We start from the raw sequence: 25,335 nt of genomic DNA on the forward strand, positions 1-25,335 counted from the left end.
AACATAGGCTATAATTTATTTCTAAAAACGTAGTTTAAAAAAGTTATGATGCAAATCAGTAAATTTCATGTAATTTCCCCATTAAATGATTAAATACAAAACCCATTGTTACAAAAAGTCGTTGCCTTACAACAACAATATTAATAGTAATCATAATGAAAATTTTGAATCAAGGCTTTTCAGGAGCAAACAGGAATTTAAAGTCATTTAAATATTTGGAAACTCGACTTTTTGACACTTAGGTAAACATAGTAGAGAGCTTTTTGTGTGTGTATGTGTACTGTTTAATAAAATAAATAAAGCGCACGGTTTTTTTCGTGATCTTTTTGCTAGTTCATATTTTGGAAATTCTTCAAATTTTTATATGCTTAAATGTCGTGCTTTAGTTTCTAACTGAATACTATTTCGTCCTTTATATTTATTGCTATTTTACTTTTATGGGTAGGAAGAAGCTCGATTTTTAATCACGTGTAAGCCGTGTGTGTTTAGTTCTTTCAGTTAAAACAGAAAACGACGGAAAGTAGCGATTGTTTCTCGTAATTATTGCTGACCCAGGCAACGTCGGGTATTTTTGCAAATTTTTCGTATAATGAAAACTATACTTTGAAAGTTGTTTATATTATTTCAATAGTGTTGGAGTTTTTTCAGCTTCCCCCGAAATTCAAAAACGATGTTATACAGTGAAATCCCGTTGCAACAAAATTCAAGGGACCGCAAAATTTTGTGCTTTGTAACGGGAGGTTCTTTGTAAGGGAGTTCAAGCAATGTGATGGAATTGAAAACAGGATTGAACATTCATTTCGCTGAAACGGATATTTCCTTGTATTAGTATACATTACAACGGAATTTCATTGCAGTAGCAGAGTTTTAAAACTAAGTCAGGATGACTTACTCAGTTGTCATTCTAACTACACATCAGATGTCACTGTGAAATCAGTGATAGTTAATTCAGGGACAGTTAAAACGGAAATTTGTTTTTCAATTTGAAAGGGATTATTTTTGCAAGTACAATGCTGATACTTCCATCGCTTTATGAATGGAATTTAAAACTCTTATTGTAACTTTATGACAGATATGAGAACATCAGCGGATAATCGGAATATCAACCTCTACAGATTTAAAACAATAAAGAAGCTTTGATTGCTCAAAATAATCCATTGTAATGGAATAATAATCAACTGCAAAATCTTTGAGAATAAACATTAGAGTTTTACGTTTTTTGACGTGACAATAATTGTACATTTTTTACTGTTTTTCTACAAAGTTAATAATTGAAATTTACTTTTTAATTTGAGTAGGAATATTTTTTGCAAATACAATACTAATACTTCCATTTCTTTATACATGGAATTAAAAAAATTTCTTGTGCTTTTAGAACAGAGGGCGGAACATCAACGGATCATCGAGACTAGGGTTTCCAATTCCGAAATCCTAATCCCGAATCTCACGGGATTAATCTCTCGGGATTGAGAGCAGAATCTTACAAGACTTCCAATCTCGCATAGATTTTCCATGCAAGTGTTTTTCAACTTTTGCCGGTCATGGAACGAACGTTTTCAAAAGCATCATGTGAAGTTTGAAACACCTTGCTGGCATTTCTGCAAGAAGAGCAAGGTAATTTTGTGTCTCATATGATGAATGGTGGGTTTTCTATAGTTAAAATAGAGTATATTTTTCTAGGAATGAATTGGTATTATCATTCAAGGTTTCAGTTTTATACGTTCAGCAATTGAGAAAATGCTCAAAATTATAAACGTTTTCGAAAACCATCAATAAAATTTGAAACTCAGAAAATTGATAAAATTAAAGAAAGTTTATTACAGGTTGAAAACCCTGCAGGAATAGCCTGAATGCAATGTCGGAACGTTTTTGTAAGCTTAAGGAATTCACTCAAAATCTTTAACTTACTAAAAGTGCACAATATTTTTCTTCGAAGAAGAAAGTAATTAAAACTTTTGACAGAGGAAACGTAATTTAAGATTAATTAAAAGGAGAGCTAATTAATCCTTCCCATTCTTTCCAAAAATAGGGTTTTTCAGTAACTTCAGGTTACTGCAGGTTGGGGTTTTTCAGTTTCACTTTAAAAGCTCACAACTATTGAAAAATTTGATTTTCAAATTTAAATTTGCAACGTTGTGCATCTTAGGTTTGCAATAAAACCCGTCGAGAAAATTTCATAAAAAGGAATTCATATTTCAACCACTGTTTTGGGGTTTTGCCCCCTTCTCATGATGGGGGAAAAATAAAAGAAAAAAGCCGGAGATTTTAAAAATCTAGGATTCAGAGTCAGACATTTTGCCTCCGACACATTATAATTTTTTAAGGCGCACATTTGCGTAAAAAAAAACGATAATTGCCAATTGGTATGTCACATCGTAGTACTCTACTCAATTGGTGTACGGAATTCGAGAAAACTCCCAATTCACGTAACAAAAGCGGTGATTCCTAAATAGCATTACTTTTTTTCTGTTAGGTATCAAAATTTAATTTTTTGAAGAATAAAGTCAATCCCGGGGGATTCCATAAAATGGGATATATGGATTTCCATCCAATTGGAAATCCATAATCAAGATATCAACCTCTGCAGATTGAAAATAATAAAAAATATTTTAATAGTAATGACATTATTTTTTGATAATAATGATAAAATAATATCAAACAAGCTTTGATTGCTTAAGAAGTATACGTTATAATGGAATAATACTCAACTGGAAAACCTTTGAGAATAAACAAAAGAATTTTAAGTTTTTGACGTGACACTATTTGAACCCTTTTACTGTTTTTCAACAAGTTTTTCTATTGAAATTTGATTTTTAACTTTGAAAGGATTTTTTTTTTTTTTTGAAAATACTCACTACCGATACCTCCATCGCTTTATACATGGAATTAAAAATTATTCTTTCAATTTTGGAACAGAGATCAGAACATCCATCAGGACATCTACCTCTACAGATTGAAAACAACAAACAAGCTTTTAGGTAATTTAAAAAGTATTCATTATAGTGGAATTCTTTGCAAAGTCTTTCAGAATAAACATAAGAGTTTTAAATTTGTTAATGTGACACTAATTCAGCATTTTTTATTGTTTTTCAACGAGGTTGTTTATTGAAATTTACTTTTTAATATGAATAGGAACATTTGTGCAAACACGCAAACACGATACTTATATTTTATCGCTTTATACATGGAATTAAAAGTTTTCTTGAATTGTGGAACAGAGATCGGGATATATATTAGCGGACCACATCAGGACATCAACCCCTATAGATTGAAAACAATAAACAAGCTGTGGTCGCTTAAAAATATCCATTATAATAGAATAATACTCAACTACAAAGTCTTTGAGACTAAACATTAGAACTTTAAGTTTTTGACGTGACACTAATTAAACATTTTTTTCCTATTTTCGAAAAAAGTGTTTAAACATACTGCATAATTTTGCATAAATATTAGTCTATTGTTCCTATCAGTGCTGATTAGTATATATATTTGACATTTTCAATGTTTCGACCACCACAAGTTTTGTGATAACTACTGCAAAATGTAGTACAAAATATGAAATTTATTTTCAACCTTTAAAAAAGGCAATTACGCAGTAGTTTTTAATTAAATCGTTTGCGCAAAAGAATGTTTTTTCATCCAGTTTTGCAAAAGCCTTTTATTTTAAAAAGGATGTTAAGTGAGATGATATGCCTCGAAAGTTTCCGCGGGTTGGAAATAAAAGGTGGGGGAAGGGGGGAATAGCTAAATAAGGGAAAACAGAAATAAAAAGTGAAAAGAAAAAAACAAAAGTAAAATAAAAGAGATAGACGAAAGATAAACAGTATAAAACATTAACACTAGCAGACTAATTTTCGTGAAAAACAGCAGAAATATTAAATTTAAAATGTGACTGCTGATGGCTTATAGAAAATGCAAGCATACCCGAGTGAGTAAATATAACTCGAGAGAGCAATAACAAATGATTACTGAAACTCGAATTAATGAGTTACATTGAGTTTTTGCATTAATTTGATGATAAAACTTTAAATGAAAACGCAATACTAATTAAACAGTCTTCGTATGAAATACCGATAGTTAATTTGTTCGCCTTGAATAACACTTTAAGCTAAATGTTTACAAGAGTGGACTGATTTTTAAAGAGAAAATTTTTCGCGAGTATTATACAGCTTTTGAAGGTCACTGTCCTACATGATGAGCAACAAGAACGATGTGACGTTTTTGTTTCTGACTTCTTGAGCATTTGTAACAAAACAAAAAAAAATCAATTTTTTTTTTTTTTTTTTTTTTTTGAAACTTAACATCTACATTGAATATCAGTTTTTAACGGAAATTTCTATGTAATATACAACTAGGGAACAGTTAGTTTCAAAGTTTCAAAAAGAAAAGTAATGTTTGGGATCTTTTTAAAAATCGAAACTAAAGAAATCAAAGTAAAACACGCATTTTATTAAAAAAGGTTATAACACATGTTAAATCATTTGTTTTCAATTAAGTCAATTTTATCGTAAGAGAACTACTAAAAGAGCTCTATCTTGCTTTTTTTTTCCTTAAAACAAAGAATAACAACGCCTCTCGCCCCGGAAATCTCAATTTGGTACGAAAAGCAGACCCATCATTTGGGAGAACAAGGAGCAGGGGAGAATATAAATTGGCCTTCTGGGGTCTTAGAAACATGGAAGTCATTGTGCATTTCTGCAAGTAATTCAATGGCACCTCAATGGGAGGTCACTGTGATCTTTCAAAAAAATTCCTTATTCGGAAAATTTTGTTTGACGATTCGGCAAAATTTCGTCTGACGATCCGGTAAAATTATCATAATTCGGCAAAGTTATCATCATTCGGCAAAATTTCGTCGGACGATCCGATAAAATTATCATGATTCGGCAAAGTTATCATCATTCGGCAAAACTTGGTCTGACGATCCGGTAAAATTATCATAATTCGGCAAAGTCATCATCGTTCAGCAAAATTTTATCTGGCGATCCGGTTAAATTATTGTAATTCGGCAACGGTATCATTCGGCAAAATTTGGAATTCTATGTATTCGGTAAAAATGATCATTATCTGGCAAAACTTGGAGTTCTATTCGGCAAATATTATCATTATTCGGCAAAATTTGGAGTTCAAATCGACAAATTGGGAATTTCTGCCCTCCCAAAAATTTAAGTTTGGGGCGTCCCTATTTTTTTTCACCATAAAATGTACTGAATATATATACCAGATGTCACCCCCCTCTATCTCCCTCACGTCAAAGTTTGAAATGACGGCCCTGTACACAATACAATGAGAGGGTAGTTCAAAAGTTTCTCAATACAAAAATGCACACAAAAAGCACGAATAAAAGTGTCTTAAAAAGTACTTACGTGAAAAATAGTAGTATAATGGTGAGATTTCCAAGAAGTCCAGCTGTCATGATAATGATATAAACGACTCCAAGAATATATTGCAAGTACATAGACGGTGGTGGAAATTTTAGCCATAATGTAGGTATTAAGCTCTTCGTCTCATCATCAAGAATATCCTCCCAACTCAAACATGTACTGTTGTCACTTACAGTACTGTTTTCCATAGTCCTTCAATATTTACCCGTACCTGTACTGAATGTCGAGGAGATAGGAAAAAAAGAAAATTTTCCGGGAATGCTTTTGGAAAAACTCAAACTCCATGGTGCGGCCGGATGGGGAGAAATTCGCGTGGCGATCAGCCGGACGAATTCGCTGGCAACAAGTGCCGGAAGAGCGGCAGCCGAATCGGTTTAGTTCTGAGGGTTCTTAAGATTTTTCTTCGCCAAGAGGGAAGCCAAGCGATCATAAAGAGGCTCTTGTTGCTTAGAAACATAATATCATCAGCATCGGTTGAGTTGCAGAGAGAAATGAATGCAATTAATTAGCAACTGTTTAAAACTAGACATTTTACATTTTAGGCAGTGAGAAGCAAAGGGATGTAAGTGGGTTTTTTCAAGTTTTGAGTAAAACGCGTTTAAAGATAAGGTCCTAGGTAGGCTTTCATTGAAGTTTTTTTCTAAATCATGATATATAACAGAACCTACGAGGGCTACTATTACTATCTATTGCCTTAAGACAGTGGAGAGGTTAAATTTATTTATTGATTTATTTTTAATTTAAATTATTTATTTTATTTCATTCTGTTTATTTTTTATTTCATTTATTTGTTTAGTTTGTGTATCTCTATATGTGCATGTCATTCAAAGTCCGAACTTTTCTAATAAAATAACAATAATAGTAATAATTAATGAATAAATAACTAAAAAATATTTAAAAAAAAAATAAATAAAATAAAAAAGAGAGCACACAAATAAAATAAATAAAAATGAGAAGGAGGATTGAGAAAAAATGTGTGTGTGGAGAGGGGGGATTTGCGCCATTGAACTTGGGGGAGGGGCACCCTTGGAGAGGTTCACCTACCATTTGTACTGGTTATCTCCAAATTTTTAATTTTGCCACTTACATCCCTTTGAATCTCATTGCATCTGGATGAATTTGTCTTTCCTGTTTCGAATTACCGCCGCAATTCATCTTCTAGAATTAGAATTTATTAAGTGATTCTTTTTTGTGAGTATAAATCTTGGTAATTAAATTTTTAAATTTCATCCAGCACAGATTTCTTAGAGAACAAATTATGTTAACAAAATTACATTTACAATTAATTAAATTTATTGGTATTTTCTGGAGAGTATATTTTTTTAACATGAGTAATTTGTACATACTAAAGGAGGATTATTTCAGTCTTAAATTAAGTACTTTTTTCAGTGACACTTAATTTAAGGTTGTCAGAAAGCAATTTATTTTGAAAAGTGAAAAGAATATAACTAATTAGCAACTGTTTGAAACTATATATTTTATATTGACTGATTTTGTTTCCTGTTTCGAATTACTGCCGCAATTCATCTTCTGGAATCAATAGTCATTAAGTGATTTTTTTGCGCGTATTAATCTTGGTAATTAAATTTAAAAAACTTACCAAACACAGATTTCTCAGAGAACAAATTATTTTAATGAAGATTTTTTAAAAATAATTTTGAAGTGTTAATAAAGTTTTCTGGAGAGTGTATATATTTTTTTTAACATGTTTAATTTGTACGAAATAAAGAAGGATTTTCTCAATCTTAAATTAAGCACTTTTCTTGTCAGTGACTCTTCATTTAAAACTATAAAAGTAGTTCAGCAGAGCTGAATAAACTACGAAAAAAAAGAAAGATTACAAAAAATCAATTCATTTTGAAGAGTGAAAAGAATATAATTAACTAGCAACAGTTTAAAACCAGATATTCTATGCTCGTGATTTATTTTTACCGTTTTGAAGTACCGCCGCTATTTATTTTCTGGAATCAGTATTTATTATTTGAGTTTTCAGCTGTGCACAAAAGCCGTAGCAATCAATTTTTAAATTTTAACAAACGCAGGTTTCTCAGTGAACAGTGCATGAAAACAAATTATATGAATGAAACTTACCTTTGCATGTTTTGAAGTTTTACTGGAATTTTCTGGAGAGCATATATTTTTAACATGCTAAATTTCAACGTACGAAAGGAAGGTTTTTGCAATCTTAAATTAAGCATTTTATTTTATTTTTCAGTGACCCTTAATTTAAGATTTGCAAAAATCAATTCAGTTTGAGTGAACTGCATGCAACTGACTATCAACTGTTAGTATTTTGCACTGGTTGATTTTATTTTTTCGTGTTTTGTATTACAGCTGTAATTTATTTTCCGGAATCGGTAAGTGAAGGTTTAGTCTGTGAAATAAATTAAGTATTAACAATCACAGGTTGCTTACGGGACATTTTATGGAAAAAAAAATTTTTATTAATATTTCTTTGCATGTTTTGAGGTTACAGGGAGAGAGTACACATCTTTTCCAAGGGAGTATATATATATTTTGACATCCTTAATTTCTACTTATAAAAGGAGGATTTTTGCAGTGTTTAATTAAGGTTTTCATTTAAAAAAATGTTTGAAGTCTCAAATTAAGGGTTTTTCGTTAACTGAAATTTTGCAGTCTTTAATTAAGGGTATATATTTTATTGAAAATCATATGAAATATATCATATTGAAAATATTTTATTTTCATTATGATAGGTTTTTTCGAAACTTAGTGAAACTATTAGTGACGCGTTTGTACTTTGATTTTGATTGTGCAACAATGTTTTTTTTTTTTTTTTTTTTTTACTGTAAAAGCTTTATACCAATGTGCAGGAAAAGTATAGAAGCTGGAATGTTATGCATAGATATTGCTTTAACATATTAATAAGGCTACATATGAAAAGAATAATGCATTAACTACTGACGTATTACGTGAAAATTGTTTAATTATTCAGTAGAGTTCAGCTGTTTTTTCATATAAAACAATTTTATTTTAATTAAGAGTAAAATGGCAAATAAATAACCCATTAAACTTTCAATGTAAAAACGACACACAACACATCAAAAACATGGAACAAACTGTTAAACCAAATTTGCAAAACTGCAGCAAGTATAAAAACTCAAGCAGTGTTGCAAAACTGTAATTAAAAACATTTTAAAATAAAATCCGTTACTTGGATCTGTTTGTTTTAATATTATTTGAAGTCTTAAATCTAACATCCCACTTGAATCAGCCACATCAGAAAAAATTTTCTTTCAAAATTTATATTTAACTAATTAATGTTTAACTAAAGGTTTTGTAAATATGTCTGCAATCATATTTTCTTATTTACAATACTCAATGTCTATATAGCTCTTTCATATGAGCTTTAATAAAGCCCTATCGAACATCAATATGCTTTGATATGCGATATGCTGATGACTCATTTTTTCATACCCCACAAATCCTCTACTGTTATCATTTTCGGTAATATTTCTGTACCTCAAAGCCACATTAACGTAAGTCACATGATCTCTACTTTACGTGAGAGCTGAAAAACGATCGCTTGGTGCATGCACAGGATTAAACTTGCGTTCTTTGAACACTGGTAAATTATTACAAAGGAATTTGATTTTACTTCCTTTTACAAAAAAGAAAGTATTATATTCGTGAAAAAAATTTCACTCAAAAATCGGCCTTAATTTCCATTTTGCTCGCCCCTGAATGAATATTGAGTTCTTTTTTCAACCCGAGCACACGTGCATATATGCCTAAGAGACTCCCGAAATATCTATTTTGACGATCCCCGAGTTGATTACAACGAGTTTTCTCGTGACATACGTATGTATGTGCGTATGTGTGTATGTGCGTATGTATCTCGCATAACTCAATAACGGTATGTCCTAGAACGTTGAAATTTCGTACGTAGACTCCTAGTGGAGTTTAGTTGTGCACCTTCCTTTTGAGTTGCATTCGGATGTTTCTAAGGGGGTCTTTTACACATTTTTGGGGGAAATCATTGTTAATTTCAATGCTTCCTCAAGTGGTCTTGTAATTTGGCAAACACTGGGTGATACATCACCAAGCTTTTGATCACCAAGTTTCGTCGCCAACTTGGCGACAAATTTGGCAGTTTTTTTTTTTTTTAATCTGGTTTCAGTTTGGCAAAATTTATAGGTCCAAGCATTGAATCGCATTAAAATTGCCAATATTGAGAAAATTTATCCGTATGAAACTTTTTTTTTTTTGCTTCGGTTCGCAAAAAATTTGGGATGAAAATATTTAAAGCGTTTCTTTGTTTACCCCGAGGCACTTTTATCATTAAAGTGGTAGAGTAAAAGGAAATCATGTGATGTCATCAGCTCGTTTGGATAACGTTCATATGATTCGATGCGGAATAGGATTCTACATATAACGCACTAATAAAACGTAAACTCGATTTTTCTTTGTACTTACATTAGTCCGGCTCTGAGGTACAGATTTAACAATTGCGTTATTCAATTGCCTTTTTAACACGCTTCCGATACTGCAATAAATTCAAATTCAGTTGAAGCAAGGATACTGGATTTTGTTTTCTACTTGCCCATAAAACTGGTGCACTTGGTGGTGATGGTGGGACTAATAACCATCTGTGTATGTGTGTGTGGTCAAGTGGAACTAGACCAGATCCATGAGTTCAAAGATGTGCAAGAAGTCCAAGATGTTAGAATTATTTATGTAAATTAGATCTGCACACGTGAACTAGTTTATATACTGTAACCGCACCTAATGCGAATCTTGATCATTCATTGAATTTCTGAAATTTGCCAGTTATATAGATCAGTTGTAGTAGTGCATGAAGCTACGATAAATGTCGTGTCAACTAATAAAGAATTAACTTGAATGCATTTGTGAATTACTCAATAGTTATCATGAAACTTGACTACTTGAATTTAAATTATATCATTTTTTGGCGCCCAACGTGGGGCACGAATGCGAATGGAATAAATGAAGTTCAGAACAGTAGAAGTTGTAATTTGGAAGTAGGCGTATTGTTGAAAAACGCTGTCTTGAAGTATCGAATGAAGATTGAAATATCGCATTAAGTTGAATTTGATAACGGAATGAATAGATTTGTACATCATGGCAGTTTTCGTCCGTTTCGATAAAATTACACCTACAGAATTTTCTATCGTCTGGATAGTACTGGTGTGTGCGAGTTTTTCATAAAGGTAAGCGATTAAAAATGTCAGTAGAAGGTAATATAGTAAAGACAGCTGCTGAACTTAATAAATTTAAAGCTGCTAGAAAAACAATTCGGATTGCAGTAACTAAACTTGTAAATTGTATAGAATCAGGTCTGCAAAGTGAAACTTTTGATAGAAATGCAATTGAGGAAAATTTATTTTTGCTTAATGCTAAAGAATCAGAGTTAAAAATTCTTAATGAGCAGATATTTAATTGTTTTGTCGGGGAGGAAGCTGAAATAGAAAAGGAATATAGTTCCGTGTTAGAGTATGAGGAAAAAATTAGTTTATGTCAATTTAGAACTAAAAAGAAATTAGATTCTATTACAAATGCTGTACAAAATCAATCCACTGGTGACCACATTGTTTCATGCAAAAATGAGGTAAAAAATAACATTCGTTTGCCTAAGATTTCAATTTCCAAATATTACGGAGATCCAAGCCATTTTTTGGAATTTTTTAATTCGTTTGAAAATGCTATCGGGAATAATTCTGAATTATCAAAGATTGAAAAATTTACTTATTTGAAATCGTTATTAGGAGGAGCTGCGTTAAATGCAGTATCTGGGTTCTCACTTTCAGATGAGAATTATGACGCTTGTATAGGTTTGATTAAAGAAAGGTTTGGACGCGTAGATTTAGTTATTTCTTCCCACATGAATAATCTTCTTAATTTGGATCCTGTAAAGTATTCGTCTAATGTAAAAGCTTTAAGAACACTTTACGATTCTTGTGAAATAAACATAAGAAGTCTGAACTCATTGGGGATTGTTTCAGAATCGTATGGGAGTGTATTAGGACCAATTATTTTAAAATTGTTGCCTGATGATATGAATTTAGAATTTAATAGAAAACGTAATTCGAAAAAACAGTATAACGTCACGGAGATTTTGGATTTCATTAGATTAGAGGTAGAAAGTTTGGAAGCCTCGAATGTAATTATAAATTCAAAGAAAAGGAAATCAAATAGTGAGTTTGCGCAGAATAAAAATAATTACTCTAGAAGTGTTCCCACAACTTCGGCGCTAACCACAATGACTAATTCATACTGCTATTATTGTAATGAAAATACTCATGATGTTAGAAAATGTGAGAAAACAAATGAACAAAAAAGGATGATTCTAAAGAATCAAGAGCGTTGTTATAAATGTTTTAGAAAAGGGTACGTTTCGTTTAAATGTAGGGTAAAAATTCCACCTTGCAAAGTTTATAACAGTGTAAATCACAATAAATTGTTCTGTAGGAAAATTATTTCAGATTCTGAAGATAAAGAAAATGCGATTGCATCTTTGTCACCGAATTCAAAGACAATTTCTGAAACTGCTGATAAAGGTATATATCTGCAAACTTGTACTGTTCATGTTTCAGATAAAAATAGCTTGTTAAGTCGAATCACGCGCATTTTGCTTGATTCAGGATCACAAAAAACGTTCATTAAATCAGAATTAGCAAAGGAATTAAAATTAAAATGTATAAGAAGGGAAAAACTGTACATATATTCTTTTGGATACATTAAGGGTAAATTGAAAGAATATGATGTTGTCGAAGTTAAACTAAAAAGTATGCATGAACCTAATAGTTGTATAACAATTGAAGCCCTTGTAACAGATACAATTTCTGGAGCGCTTATAAAAGTACCCTCGAGAAGTATTTTAGAAATGTTGAAAACGGAAAATTTACAATTAGCCGATAATGGCGAGTCCTCTGAAATAGAATTATTGCTGGGTTCTGATTCGTGTTGGGAAGTATAAACAGGGCAAAAGAAACGAATTAGTAAAAGGTTATTTGCAGTTTCTTCATTGTTTGGGTGGTCGTTAGTTGGAGCTTTCGGGGAAAATCAATCTAGTGCTTCTATGTTTACAATTGGTGCTACGCAATGTGAAAGCGAGGATCATAGCTCAATTAATGATAGTTTGAGAAAATTTTGGGCTTTAGATCATATGGGTTTGGAGGAAAAAGATGATAAAAACGATGAATTGGTTATAAAAAAGTTTGAAAGTGAATTGAATTTCAAAAATGGGAGATATGAAGCTGGTTTGTTATGGAAGTCAAATTATGAACATTTGGCTAGTAACTTTGAAAATGCTAAACTGCGTCTTATGCATTTATCTAACAAATTAATTAATGATGAGTGGCTTAGGGAAAATTATGATAGTATCATAAATGATCAGTTAAGGAACAAAATAATTGAAGAATGTGGCGTTGAAAGTCACGATGGTAATACAATGTACTACATGCCGCATTCTCCGGTCGTAAGAAAAAATGCGTCAAAAACTAAAGTCCGTATAGTGTATGATGCGTCATCAAAAGTTAATGATGAGGTATCTTTAAACCAATGTTTGATACCTGGCCCAAATTTAAACCCTTCAATTTTAGATTTGATATTGTGTTTCAGGCAGTTTAAATATGCATTTTCGGCAGATATCGAAAAAGCCTTTCATCAAATTGGGATTGTAGAAACTGATAGGGACGCATTGCGATTTTTGTATTTTGACAATGAATTAAATATAAAACATTATCGTATGACTCGTGCTCCGTTTGGAGTTGCTTGTAGCAGTTTTATTCTCGCATGTACTATAAAACATCATGTAAAGAAATTGTCAGTGGAAAATCCAGAGATTTTTAAGATGTTAAATAATTTTATTTATGTAGATGACATTTTTTACGGTTCAGATTCCGTAGAACATGCCTTCAAGTTAAGCACTGAAGCTTATAACGTACTTAAAGAAGCGGGAATGAATTTGCGTCAATTTAGTACAAATTCAGAAGAGCTTGAAAAAATCTGGGATAAGAATGGAATTGTTGAGGTACAAAAAGAGCACAATGATACTTTAAAGGTACTAGGACTTAATTGGTGTTATAGTAAAGATGTATTGTTTTTAAATATAGATAAGTTGTCTGAAACACTAAATAAATGTAGAATAATCACAAAAAGAAACATATTAAAAGTAACCGCTACTATTTTTGATCCGGTAGGATTTATTTCACCTTTTGTATTGAGAGCGAAATTAATAATGCAAAATCTTTGGCAGTTGGGTTTAGAACTTGACGATGAAGTTCCAATTGAATGCAAACAAATGTGGTCCGAGTGGTGCGATGAAATAGAAACTCTAAAGAAATTCGAAATTTGCCGCGAATATTTTCCTTGCGAACTAAATCGTAATAAGAATAAAGAATTGCATATATTTGGGGATGCATCAATAAAAGCTTACGGTTCAGTAGCGTATTTAAGATCGGTTGAGGACTGTACTGTAGCATTTGTTATGGCAAAATCTAAAATTGCGCCGATTAAACAAAAACTCACACTACCAAGACTAGAATTGTTAGCTGCATTAACGACATCAAAACTCGCAAAGTATCTAAAAGATTGGTTTTCCATTCAAGAAGAAAACATTTACTTGTGGACTGATAGTCAGATCGTAATACATTGGATTCGAAGTGCCCCTGAGCGATGGAAATTATTTGTCAAGAATAGAGTATCCGAAATACAATCTTTAACAAAATTTAATGCATGGGGACATTGCAGTGGATCCGACAATCCGAGTGATATATTGTCACGTGGGTGTTCTGCTGAACATTTATTGTCATCAAAATTATGGAAATCCGGACCAGATTGGTTGTCCGAATCAAAAAACAATTGGCCCAAGAAAATGCCATTGACATCTGGGCTTTCTGATGTGGAGCTAGAAAAGAAGAAATGTGTTGCTGAAAATACAGTTCTACCTTCTGTTGCGGTGAATTCTGACAGTTTTCTGAATCTTGAAAAGTATAGTAAACTAAGTCGAGCTGTTAGGGTGACCGCATGGATACAGATTTATTTATAACTAGCCGCCTGCGGCGACCAGCTGGTCCGCCTTTTTACTCCAGGGGTGCCGCCTTCGGCGGCTGCTTAAACAATTTAGCGACGACATTAATCAATGTTTTTCTCTATAAATCAGTATTATCATTCGTTTTTTTACGCCAATGTTGCCGCCATCGACGGCTGCTTAAATTAATATCGTGGCGGTGTCAATCAATCTATATCTATCTATATCATTAATAATTTGAATAAAATATTTTCTAGATCTGTCTCCAGTTTTGTCTTTTGGAATATTTTTAAAGGAGGGGGAGGGGAGACACAAACGATGTACTCTTCATGCAAATTTTGTCGAATAATAACAAAAAGCACTTCCACTTTTATGTGAAAGTATTGTTTTTTCAAAGTCATGGTGTATGTGGGGGAGGGAGGGGGGCATTGACACCCAATGTGCAAGCAGCCACCTACGTCGGCTATTTGGCTAACTTGTCATTTACCTTTTTACTTCAAGTTTGCCGCCTTCGGCGGTTGTTTAAATAAATTTGGCAACAGTATTAATCAATCCATCTCTATCTTTTTTTTTTGTGCCATTCACATTTTTACGCCAAGATTGCCGCCTTCGGCGGCTATCTACCTTTACAATCTATCTCTACATTTTCTTATCCATCTCTATTTATTTTGACCTCCTCACCCCATTTCCTAATAAAAACAAAGAACACTCAAAAAACCGCTTTTTTTCATTTAAGTAGAGCAAAAAAAAAAAAAAAAAAAAAGCTCAAATTTTCCGTAGTGTGCAAAAAGTAGCGTTTGACAAAGATAAAAAAATCTCGCTGTTCTTATTGAATTAATGGGCACAACTATGAAATGTAACGTAATATAGATACAGCGAAAGGTCCAGCTTGGGGGGGGGGATGGAAAAAGAAATAAATGCAATCCCTAAATAAAACAAAAAAAAAGGAAAGATAAAAAGCAAGCGCTGCCGAAAAAACACGTGGTCATCACTTCAGAAAATGAAGTAAGCTATATAGTAAAAAAAAAAGATTAGCATTGCTTGCGATTAAGATTCCATCGTAAATATCGAATCGAAACCCAAGTAGTGACGTCACAGGCATAAAAAGATTGAAGAACGCTTTTTTCGACTGATGCGTGAAAGGACATGATGTGTTCAGCATTAAAAATATTGTAAAAAAAAACTATTGCGTATTTTTAAGAACTTTTTTCTTCTGAAGAGGGCGAAATGGTTTTACTGTTACCAACTCAAATTTCAGAAATGAGGCTTTGATACTTCTCGCAGGATGATATTAGAAAAAAATAAAACCCAGGAAAACATGCAAATTAAAGGTTTTTTCAAAAATTCATAAAAAATACAAAAATTGCTCTATCTTCAAAATTTTTTTGTTCATCATATTTAAAATTAAATTTCCGACACTATAGTATCAAAAATATTTGTCTGGCGCGATTGTTTCGGGGTCTGTGAGGTTAAAAGTACTAAAAAGTGCTAAAAATCACATAAAACATTAAATAACTTTTTTTCTAATTAAAATATCAAAAATCGAAGCCCGAGGTGCACAACTTCAGCAAAAACTACACCTGTATACCAAATTTCATCTTTCTAGGCCTTACCGTTTTCCCGGGATGCGCGCCACACACACACACACAAACATCTTATTTTATTATATGTATAGATGTAAGGTGTAAAGCTGACAAGAAAAAAGGTCCCTTAAGAGCTGAAGAACTTTTCGCTGCAGAGTTAAGTTTGATAAAGGAAATTCAACATGAGCATTTTAGTGACGAAATTACTTGTTTAAAACAAGAACATCAAATTAGTAGAAATTCTAAAATTCGTGAATTAAATCCATTCCTCAGTGAAGACGGGATATTGTTAGTAGGAGGCCGACTACAAAAATCGACTTTGAGTTTTTACGAAAAACATCCAATTATCATTCCATCAAAAACTCATTTTACTGAAATCTTGGTGCGAGATGCACATGAAAAAGTTTTCCATTCGGGAATTGCAGGTACTCTTGGGTACCTTCGGGAAAAATATTGGATAGTTAGAGGACGGCAGAATGTGAAACGTATTATAAGAAAATGTATCATCTGCCAGCGGTTTAATTCCAGACCAATGCAGCAAGACATAGACCCTTTGCCATCTGCCAGAATCGAAAAATCAAATCCGTTCGATGTAATCGGCGTGGACTATGCTGGACCTCTGTTTGTTAAAAACGAAGATACGAAGTATTATATTCTTCTGATTACCTGTGCGGTGACTAGAGGTATTCATCTGGAATTAACTAAAAACTTGACTACGGAATCTTTCTTGCAAGCTTTCCGTAGATTCGTGTCAAGAAAAGGATTATGCTCTGTTATCTATTCTGATAATGCAAGAACATTCAAGGCAGCTGATGCAGAACTTAAAAAGATGTGGCAAGTATTAAGTCATCCTGACGTAAAGAACTTTTATGCCGCAAAAGGTATACAGTGGAGATACATCGTAGAAAAAGGAGCATGGTGGGGTGGCTTCTATGAGAGACTTGTACGATCAGTCAAGACTATGCTAAGAAAAACACTTGGTCGCTCCTCACTGCATGCCGACGAGTTGGAAACTGTTTTGATTGAAATAGAATCGGTGATAAACCACAGACCTCTGACGTACATTGAGGATGATCAACATGAATACCAGGTATTATCACCTGCTCATTTTCTTTTAGGAGATAAACCATTAAATTTGCCTCCAGTGAAATATACAGACTTTGTGCCTACTAGTAATAGGAAAATTATGTGTAAAATGTATCAATATCGTGAAGGACTTTTAAATAGATTTTGGAAGTTGTTCTACAAAGACTATTTGTTGCAATTAAAATCGGTTAACGGTGCGAAAAACCACAAAACTAAAACAGAACTAAACGTGATTGATATTGTAATAAGAGAAGAACTTTTACCGCATAACATGGAGATTGGGAAAGGTTGTTAAGACTTTTACTGGAAGAGATGGATTAATTCGCAGTTGCGAAATTAAAACGGAAAGAGGCATATTAAAAAGGCCAGTTCAGTTGCTGGTTAAGTTAGAATGTGAATGAGTTGTTACATGTATTTAAAATTGTAAATTATTGTGAACATTCGTTTTTAATTGTTGTATAAAGTTAAAAGTTTACTAATATTTGATATTCTTACTAACAAGTTTATGCTATAAAAAAATGTTTACTAATATTGTTGTTTAAACTAAATTTTGAATTTTTTTCAATTTCGTTAATTTGAATTGCTTGATAAATTCTGATAAAATTTGAAAAATTTTAAATGTAAAAATTTCTTTATTTAAAGTTATTTTTTGAAGGCATTTGAGATATTTCTGAGAAGCTTGGTAAGTAATTCTTTAAAAAAAAAAAGAAAATTGAAATTGTTTAAAATAATATTTGAATTTGATTTTTGAGCATCTTGAAGCTCTAATATGAAAGTTTTTGGGTTCTTGGTGTTCTGAACATTCTGTTCAGCCGGGCCCAGTGTGTTAGAATTATTTATGTAAATTAGATCTGCACACGTGAACTAGTTTATCTACTGTAACCGCACCTAATGCGAATCTTGATCATTCATTGAATTTCTGAAATTTGCCAGTTATATAGATCAGTTGTAGTAGTGCATGAAGCTACGATAAATGTCGTGTCAACTAATAAAGAATTAACTTGAATGCATTTGTGAATTACTCAATAGTTATCATGAAACTTGACTACTTGAATTTAAATTATATCACAAGAGGTGCACTTTCAAGCATGATGAAGTACTAGTAGTTGATTTTCGATCAGAAATATTTCCTGCCCAATCTGCATCAGCAAATGTATCTAAACTGGATGTATCTGTTCAAAATTTTAGTTTAAAATGAGCGGTCTTCTTTAAGTATATCATTACTTGTTTTCTGCTTTCCAATCTTTTTCTGTTAGTTTGCTTACTCTCCATGATAAAATTCCAACTGCTGTTCCTATATCCGGTAGCAATGTTGTTGAAATGTTAAAAAAAGATCCTATTACTTCTCTATACATAATATTTGTTTCTAATTCTTCTTATTTCCTTCATTTTTTATAAATTCATGATCTATTAGAATATTTGCTTCTTTTGCTTCAATATGCTATCATAGCCCATAAATCTTTATCAGTCAAGTTCATTTCCATTTCAAACTTCCAAACACCATAATTTGTGCCGTTAAGCTTCACAAAAGACACCCTTCCTCATTTATACACAAATACTTCAGTCGAATTTTGCTACTTATCTATAGAGAATTACCCCTGTGCCCATAACCTGTTAAATTATTCAGTAGCATTATCTAATAAAGCAATTTTATTTTGACTAAAAGTAAAATGGCAAATTTATAATACATTAATGAACATTTAACGTAAAAACGACACACAATGCATCAAAAACATGGACTAAACTAATCAACCAAATTTACAAGAATGCAGCAGGTATAAAAGCTCAAAGACTTGTCGAACTGATAAAAACATTATTAAATAAAATCATTTACATGAAGCTGATTGTTTTAAAATAATTTAAAGATTTAAATCTAACAAAAATAATAAAAGCTCTGCGTCATTTTTAATGCTTGAAAAAAAAGGTAGAACTAAAAATTACATTGCATGAACAACTGACATAAATAAATCAGCTATTTAAATTAAAACAAGATAGAAGACGAAATCCAACTGCGTTTTTTATTTGTATTCGGTTGAAGTTGTATTAAGTTATATTTTATTGATGATATTCAACTTCTGCAAAATGAAAACATAATTTGGTTGCAGTTGTCGTAAGTTATAATTTGTTAATGATATTCTACTGTCACCAAACGAAAACATAAATCTGACGAGCGCGATGAATTAAAATTTAAGCATTTGAGATACAACAAAGTGGAGAGAATAATAAATATGTTACAAACTGCTGTTTGTTAAGGTTTTAAGCTCTCTGTTTCAAAGCATTTTATTTTATCTCAAGATAAAATTTAAGCACTTTCGCTTTCAGAAATGATTTCGCTGCAAACATGAAAAGAACGTTTTAAATTAAGTTGAAAACGTAAGTAATTTATTCCGACAGGAGAAATTCATTGCATTTGCTTTACACCTTATGGAAGCAAGATTCACAAGCTAGTTTTTACAAGTGAGAAGATATTGTGAAGATATTATTCACAAATATAGTAAATGATAAAATTTTTCATGAAAGTTTGGGGACACAAGTTTTGGAAAGATAAGAACCTTTTTTTTAGTTTGCTCGTAAATTGAGGCGAACGTGTTATTACGAGAAAACAGGATGAGCATTTTTTTTTTGTTTGAAAAATATAAAAAGAGGGAGAGAGAGAGAAATAACCTTATAAAAAAGTATTAAAATGCTTCCTTTTTTTTCAATTTTAAACAGGCTCAGCATTTCATGACATTTCTAGCGGAAGGGAGCAAAAGTCTTAAACCTATACCGGAAAAAAAAAACATACCCTCGTTTGTATAAACCCATTAATTTCCCAAAGCAATTGCCCCATCCTGACCCCCTTAAATGAACGTTCAGGTATAAAAATTTCCAAAACTTTAGAGTACATTACAAAACACTTTTATTTCAACATTAATCATAACTTATTCGACAGAAGTGCAATAGTGTGTTGTTTACGCATTTCAAAGAGGAATTAAAACTTTTCAGTAAAATCTATATCAAAGTACATAAAATGAATTCTTACTCGTTTCGAAACAGTTGTTTTCTGCATCTAATCAAGCTTGTTCCGACTTTCTCAATCCATTAGAACAACTTATAAAAGGGTTTCTATTTTATTGGAAAATCCTGGGCTCAACTCAATTCAAGCCCTTAGATAAAGAGCAAAATATATTACTAACTAGCTGCATTGCCCGGCTTTGCCCGGTTTACCATGACAATAAAAATTGTGTCAGGCGATTTATGCTCAACAATCAGGCTTAAATAAAAAAAAAACATCATGCAAAATTTCCTTTCCAAACAATGATGACAGTATTAAGATACTTTTAAGAAATTAAAATGGAAAAGATGGATTTAAAAAGCGTAACCATGGAAACGTGAAAATTAAATGGTTAACAACTTGAACGGAAATGGATTTTTAGAGCGTTCACACAAGCAGATGCTTTTTGGAGACTTAATTTTATACAACGTAGAGAAGAAGAAGACTTTAAAAGCAACTTTTCAATCTTAGGAAACTGCTGTTTTGCAATTCTCGGTAGCCCCTTAGCACCTATAACTCTGTTAGTTATTACAAGTTAGTTTAAAACCCGGGAAAGGGGTGCTCTTTGTTCCAATCGGAATTTGTAACGCATTTTTAATCTGATTCTTTCTAGCTGACGATTTAAACCTTTGCGAATCAAATAAGATTGCGCAGCAATCTTTGGGAGTCGGTGAGAGGTTACGAGCAGGGGCTGATCCCCCTAGTTTTGTATAAAATCGTCTTTGTGTAATAGATTTGTCATCTGTTTCGCATCCTCCCGCTTCTAGCTTTATGTGCATTTTGTGTCGCAGCATAGCGTTTGCAAACCATATGTTCTATATGATTCTTAATTTTTTAGCTGTTTTCTATCTTCCAAGAAAGTTTAGTCTTCTTGTTCATACTCACCCTGTATATCCTATCTAGCTTTTATTCAGTCACTTATATTTTTTTTACTACCTTTTACATATTAATATTATTCTTTCACGAAAAAATTTCCCCTCAAATTTCGGCCTTAATTTCGATTTTACTCATCCTTGAATGAACGTTGAGTTGTTTTTTCGGCCCATCCACACGTGCATTAGGGTGTTTCGAAAAAAAAAAACTTTTTTTCCGAAATTCAATTTGTCAAGTTAATAAAAAGTTGCCCCTACCAACCCACATTTTAAATAAAAATTTTTATCCGAATCGAAGAATATTTAAGTGTCCCGCATGACGCCTAAAGACAGTTTATAATTTTCTTCAAAAAATCAATTTTTTCTAAATTTTTTTTGAATAACAGAAAAAAAGTTGAAAACATTTTCAAGTTGAAAATTTTGAGTAATAAAGCCGGGAATTATCGTCAAATAAAAAGTTTTGCTCTCATGCTACATTTAGGTGACCGCATAGCACGCAAAAAATAGGATTTTTTTAAAGTTCGTTAGAATTTCCAATATAAATGTATTAGCTTTGAAAAAAAAAATTTTTGGTTTAAAATTTTCTTTTCTTTTTCTCTACATAGTATATAATGAAGTCTCCAAAAAGCGTCTGTTTGTGTGAACGTGCAAAACTCGAGAACTACCCGGTCGATTTCGCTGAAATTTTCTGTATCTTTCTTTTAGCTCCGGTAAGGTTTGCAAACCGGTTCGAAAAAAGTCAGATAAATAGTTCTTCTTTTTATTCCAATTCAGGCCCAATTTTCACTTAAATTCCCAGACATGGGGGTGAAAAATTACTTGTACATATTAATTTTACGTATCGTTGAAAAGGGAAGAATTTCCCGCGTTCTAGGCAATTTGTTTCAATGCTCTAACTTAACTACGGTGGGAGTTATTTGCGTTTTTAGCGCGACTTTTTTTTAGGCTTAGCTGAAATTTAAGCATCACTTTCTTCATTAAATCTTTTAACTTTTTATCAATTTGAACAAATTGAAATTCGAAAAAAAAGTTTTTTTCGATACACCCGAACGTTCATATGTGCCTAAGAACGCATGTACAGTCGAAATGATCATTTTGACGATCACCGAATTAATTATAACGTTTCTAAGCTACTTTGACCAAACATCACGGCAATGAACAAAAATAAAAATATTCGCCAAGATTTTAAACGAACCGAGTGACGTACCACGGAAAAATACTCAATTCTCTATGTTTAATTATACTTTCATACGCGTAGAAAAACTTTCTCTAAGGAGTATTACTTCTACTGCGCGGACATGAGTACACGTGGTCATTCCTTTGAGATAGTAAAAAAAACTCTCTATTACAGTCGAACTCACTTATAACGAGCCCTGATTTAACAAGAACCCGGATTTAGCGAGGAAAAAAGATATTCTTGGCATAGGCGGATTTAGGCCGAAATATTTGGGGGTGCAACAATAACAGGGATCTGGGGAAGGGGGGGGGGGGGGGGGGGTATTCCAGGAATAACAAAGCAGTGGCGAAATCAGAAAAATAATTTTAGGGCGGGACACACTTTTAAGTCTAAAAAAAGCGATGTAAACAACATTTTGTAAGATTAGGGGATGGGCAGTTCTTAACATTTCAAACTGCAGAAAAAGTCTTAAACGAAATTCGATATTAGAAGCAATGGGTGAATCCAGTTACTAGTTTGGAATAGGATTCACGCCCCCTCCCCCCTAAAAAAATTGAAATAGTAGTTTTGAAAACGCAGTTTTTACAGTTTTTGTTGATATTTTTAGGGGCAAGAAAGGTACGTATGGCTCCAAGTCTATTTTTTAGAAGTTTTAGTCTTATCAATGTGATTAGAGTTCATATTTATAATTTGGGTTAATGATGAGACTCATAGATTGTCTCCAATCGATTTTTTTGAAAATCAGATAGAAATACGTACCCCCCCTCCCCTCCCCCACGCTACCTCTTTAACTTTTCATAATTGAAGTTCCAAAAATACTACGGAGGACAATTTTTTGATGCTGTTACCGGACGAGGTGTTCTGGGGCTAACCCTTGGGAAATTTTTCGAAAATAAAGTCCTAAAAAATTAAGTTCTTCTGAAATACTCCGTGGTGTTAAAAAAAGGATTCTCCCATTTAAATATTTCGAAATAGTAGTTTTTCAAAACCAAAATATTAATAATGTCTGATGCAGTGGCGTACCCAGGGGGTGGGCTGATAGGGCTACAGCCCCCCCCCCCCGAAATTTTTCAAAAGTAATTATAAAAATTATAATAAAGAACAAGTTTTTTTTTTATGATGTATTTTTGAAATCTTACATTCGTATTGATATCAGAAAAGCGATACATGAACTTTTCTTAGCTACAGTTCATAAGTATCCCTCCCCAGCTCAAAGACTTTCGAGCTCAGCCCCCCCCCCCCCGAACTGATTTGTCTGCGTACGCCGCTGGTTTGATGATATTAGAGAAAGGGGGGTCGGAGGCCGTTGATCGAATATTTTCCAAAATTAAAGTCTTAAACACATGATTCTTAAACACATGAGGTATGGTCTCATGTTAAACACCATATTTGGTAACGTTAGGGACTGTGCATTTTTTTCGAAACTGAAGCTCCAAAAACGCAGTTGAAACGATTTTCCATGTATTTAGGTGATTAGACGATCTTACTTGGAAATTTTGTGACAGTGAAGCCCAAGAAACGAAATTTGAGGGTACTCTGTAATAACTTTGGCTGGAAAAAAGAGTTTTGGAGAAGAAAAATTTTGAGGAATAAGAGAAAAAATGAAAACGAAATAGAAAAAATAAAAAAAAGGAGGGGGAGATATAAAAGAAAGAGGATTGTGCGAGGAGGGGGGGGATGAGGCACATAATTCGCCGCCAATAATCTAAAGCTGTTGAAAAATTTAAATGTCAATATTTCTTTTTGAAAGAGAAATTAAGATTTTCCCCCAACATTTTTTTTTTCGTAAAATAACTGCGCTTTCCCAAAATGAGATCTTTTCTTCTATTCAATAATAAAGAATATTTTTTTAAAAAACATCTACTCAGCATTTTGTGGGGAGGTCACCAGTCTTGTGCATCCTCCCCCCTGTATACATCACTGCAGCAAAATGTCCGGGAGTCCTCCTTCAAAAATTTTTGAAAATTTACCTTAAAAATGTTGGTTTTTCGGTGTAGATTTTATTGATAAAGTTTCTTGCAATAGCCATGTTTTTTTTTTTTTGGACTTTATTAGCCATTGTTGTTTCAAAAAGAGATGAATTGGTATTGATATACGAATAAATACCCAATTACAGAACATGCAATTATTCTATACAATAACACTGCACTGAACAATAAATTGTTTGAGAAGTTTCCTTGCTTGCATGAAATTATTTATTAGGGTTTTTTTTTTCTTTCAAATGGATAAAATTACTTTAATTCTTAATATGAGCACAGTGATGTTTTTCTTGCACTAGCGACGTGTGGTGATACACTGGTTTCAAGTAAATTTACTAGTATAGCAGCCATGAATCCCCCTCAACCGCGTTTCTGAGTGAAATACTAAACTACTTTTTTTCAAAAACCCAACCAAAAATTTTGGGGGTGCGGCGCACCCCCCTGGCACCCCCCGTAAATCCGCCTACAATTCTTGGTTGTGTGGTACAATGTTAAGTCTACGGGAACATAATTCCCTTTTAACGAGCGAACCCCGCTTAAAGCGAGCAATATCTTCGGGATTCATAAAAATTTATATTAACTTCCAGCTCAACTGAGTCTTCTTTGGTAAATTTTCTTCAAACATTCCGAAGTGAACCAAAGTTTATGATAAATCATAAATACTGAGAACAAGCGATGACAGCACTTTAAGTAGTGGAGTAAAGAAACATTTAAAAAGTATATATGAGGTAGTGAGAAGCAAAGGATGCAAGTGGACATTTTCAAGTTTTGAGTAAAAACGCGTTTAAAGATAACATCCAAGGTAGGCTTTCAATGAAATTGTTTTCTAAATCATGCTGTATAGCAGCAACTACCAAGGCTACTAGTACCATCTCTTGCCCCAAGACAGAGGAGAGGTTCGCATACCATGTGTACTAGCTTTCTCCAAATTTTTAATTTTGCCACTTGCATCCCTTTGCTTCTCACTGCCTCATACGTATGCGTGTATATGTATATACTGAAAAACAATGACATAAGAAAGAGACATTCAGACAGTTCAAAGCAAAAGTTAAGTAATTAACTTCTTTGGTACAGTACAGTGATCAAAAAGAAGAAGAAATTGCAACTATGAGGAATTTTAATGATTTTTTTTCACGAACTCGTTCTTTACAAGCAATCGGTTATAACGAACCAATCTTGCGCTCGTTAGAAGCGAGTTCGACTGTAT

Source organism: Uloborus diversus, chromosome 2, assembly GCF_026930045.1.
Source record: "Uloborus diversus isolate 005 chromosome 2, Udiv.v.3.1, whole genome shotgun sequence".
Taxonomy (NCBI): domain Eukaryota; kingdom Metazoa; phylum Arthropoda; class Arachnida; order Araneae; family Uloboridae; genus Uloborus; species Uloborus diversus.